Genomic DNA, 2,971 nt, shown 5'->3' with positions numbered 1-2,971 from the left:
CACAGCACATACCCAAGGCACACAGAGCTGTGCTCGGTAGTGAAGTGAAAGCACGTTATAAAAATAAAACTACTGAATAATAATAATAATAATAATAATAATAATAATAGTAATAATGATAATAATAATAATAATAATAATAACAATAATGATGATGATGATGATGATGAGAAGAAGAAGAAGAAGAAGAAGAAGAAGAAGAAGAAGAAGAAGAAGAAGAAGAAGAAGAATCATGGAAAATGCTAAGTGAAGAAAAAGGAGTCCGTTGCGCACGTAATTTCTTGCAGTCCTTTAGCATAGAAAGAATATGAACGATGACATGTTTGTGTAGCCAAATATTCCACTGGTATATATTACGGCAAAGTAAGCAGAAAATGGTAAAAACAGTGACCAGAGAGTGTGGCAGAGAACGATCAGTTTAAGGCATTATGAGACTCTACTGTATAGTCTGACCATGAAATTCAAAGAAGACGATCAGATATTATCATTCTGGACTAGGTGCCATTACCAACAGAACTAGAAAACTCCTTATTGAGATCAGAGAAACAAAGAGAATTGCTTTAATACAAAAATCTGCTCCACTATGAACAGAAAACATTGTTCGAATGATCCTCGATGTCTAATAACACTGGTTGTGACCCGGTAACAAACACATTAATTCCAGATGAAACACATTTATGCATACCATTAAATAATGGTGATAATGATAACAACAGCAGTACTCGTTGTTGAAAGAAATTTCCACACCCAACCAATAAATTATTGTGCTATTAGATATGATTTACCAAGGTTAGTACGAAACTTATTTTGTGTAGGCAACAGCTTTAACGTCTAAATTTCGTAGTTAGCTTAAAAATCTTATATTTTGAACTGATACAAACCAAAGCAATTCTCCTAAATTTAAGAAAAGCAACGTGAAGAAAAAGAACCAAAATAACAAAACCAAATGCTAACGAAAAATAAAATAGATTTTGAAATCGAACTTTATTATGATACAAATTCCTATATCTTTCTTCATTTTCCCCCTTTTTTTATCTGTTAAACCCATTTCTCTCTCGCTCTCACTCTCACTCTCTGTATCTATCTCTCTTTGTGTTTTTTTCCCTCACAGTCTTGTTTAAGATTAATTTGTTCTAGTATTGAACAATTTACTGGAAATGACTTCTGTTATATGATATCATTGCACAAACACAGACAAACACATACCATACAAACTTACTCTACCCATTTGCCAAGAGCCACCGATCAAGACACGCCCCGGCTTTCATGAATTCATTGTGAATAAGATAAAGTTTTAATATAAAGGTTTTTATCCTTTTTATTTTTATTCTTGTTAGTTTTATTTTCCTTTACTGTTTTCATCTTGATTTGTTATATTATTTTATTACATATACATTTTTTAAAAAATCAGTAAAGTTTCTCCCGAAACGTTTGAACGATCGTAAATATTTCAACTAACATTCCACCATATTTTTTTTCAATATTTCCTTTAATAATAAAAAAAAACAGAAACTTTTAAACCTGTAATATTATCCAACCTCTTGGAAATAGAACAAAAGGTTATTTCTAATATTGCCGATGATGATGATGATGATGATGATGATGATGTTGATGATGATGATGACGATGATGATAAGGATGATGAAATTATTATAACAAAAACACTAATATTATAACAAAAACTATAAATACAATAAATATGATGAAAACAAAAGAAACATTAACAACATTACCAATAATAATAATAATAATAATAATAATAATAACAATAATAATAAAAATAATGATGATGGTGGTGGTAGTGGTGGTGGTGGTGGTGGTGGTGGAGCGCTCACAAGCGCAATTAAAAAAAACACACACACACACACACATACACACACTATCAACTAAAAGTCATATAGGTATACATGCACAAACATATGCGCAAACTTACACACATGCGCATAAAGAAGCGAGCGCTTAAGGAAAATCATCTTTAGCAGAGTTAGGTTGGAACAGAATAAAAGATATATTGATGTTCTGAACTGTAGAAAATATTTGTATGATCGGAGAGATTGGAGAGATTTTAGGATGAAAGGAAATTAATAAATATATAAAAATGAAGGACTTATCAGTTTTAAAAGGGAAAAATGATATGTAAAGAGTGAAAAGAGGTTTGAGTTGGAATAAATAATAAAATATATAAACATAAAAATGGGAGGTGTTATGTAAAAGAAAGTGTATTGATATGTTTATGTAACGCATGCGCACTCACACATGTAAAAACATACACATATTGATGAATTAATGTACACGTATATATGGCTAACTAAGAGTGTAAATGTTTCTGAGTGTGTAGTATGGATATACATATGTATATATCTAGATATATATGTAAATATGCATGTATATATATATATATATATATATATATATATATATATACATATATATATATATATATATATATGCATGTATATGTATGTATATGTACATACATATGTATGTATATATATTTATTTATGTGTATACATGTATACATTTTCACACACAAATATGTATATGTCTGTTTATACATATTCGTATATATACGTATACGTGTGTGTGTGTGTGTGTGCGTGTGTGCGCGCAGGTTCATGCGCATATGTATTTGTAACAAAATCTCATCTTGGAACATGAAAGTGATGTGGTCTTTTTGTAACAGAAACAACAGCAACCTCACTACTACTACTACTACTACTACTATTGTACACTGAGCCGCCATCATTACCACAATCACCAGCACGATCATCATAAGACATACCATCATCATTGTCAACTTTAGTATAATTTTTCACCGGTGCCACTCCCATCATCATGATCATCATAATGATTATTATCGCTGTCGACGTCATCGTTATCCTTCATCCCTCTCCCCTCCTCTTCCCCCCCTCCTCTTCTTCTCCCCCTCCTCTTCTTCTCCCCCCTCCTCTTCTTCTCCCCCCTCCTCTTC

The sequence above is a fragment of the Octopus bimaculoides genome, chromosome 16, assembly GCF_001194135.2.
Source record: "Octopus bimaculoides isolate UCB-OBI-ISO-001 chromosome 16, ASM119413v2, whole genome shotgun sequence".
In the NCBI taxonomy this organism is placed as follows: domain Eukaryota; kingdom Metazoa; phylum Mollusca; class Cephalopoda; order Octopoda; family Octopodidae; genus Octopus; species Octopus bimaculoides.
Note: the sequence above shows the minus strand (reverse complement) of the source record.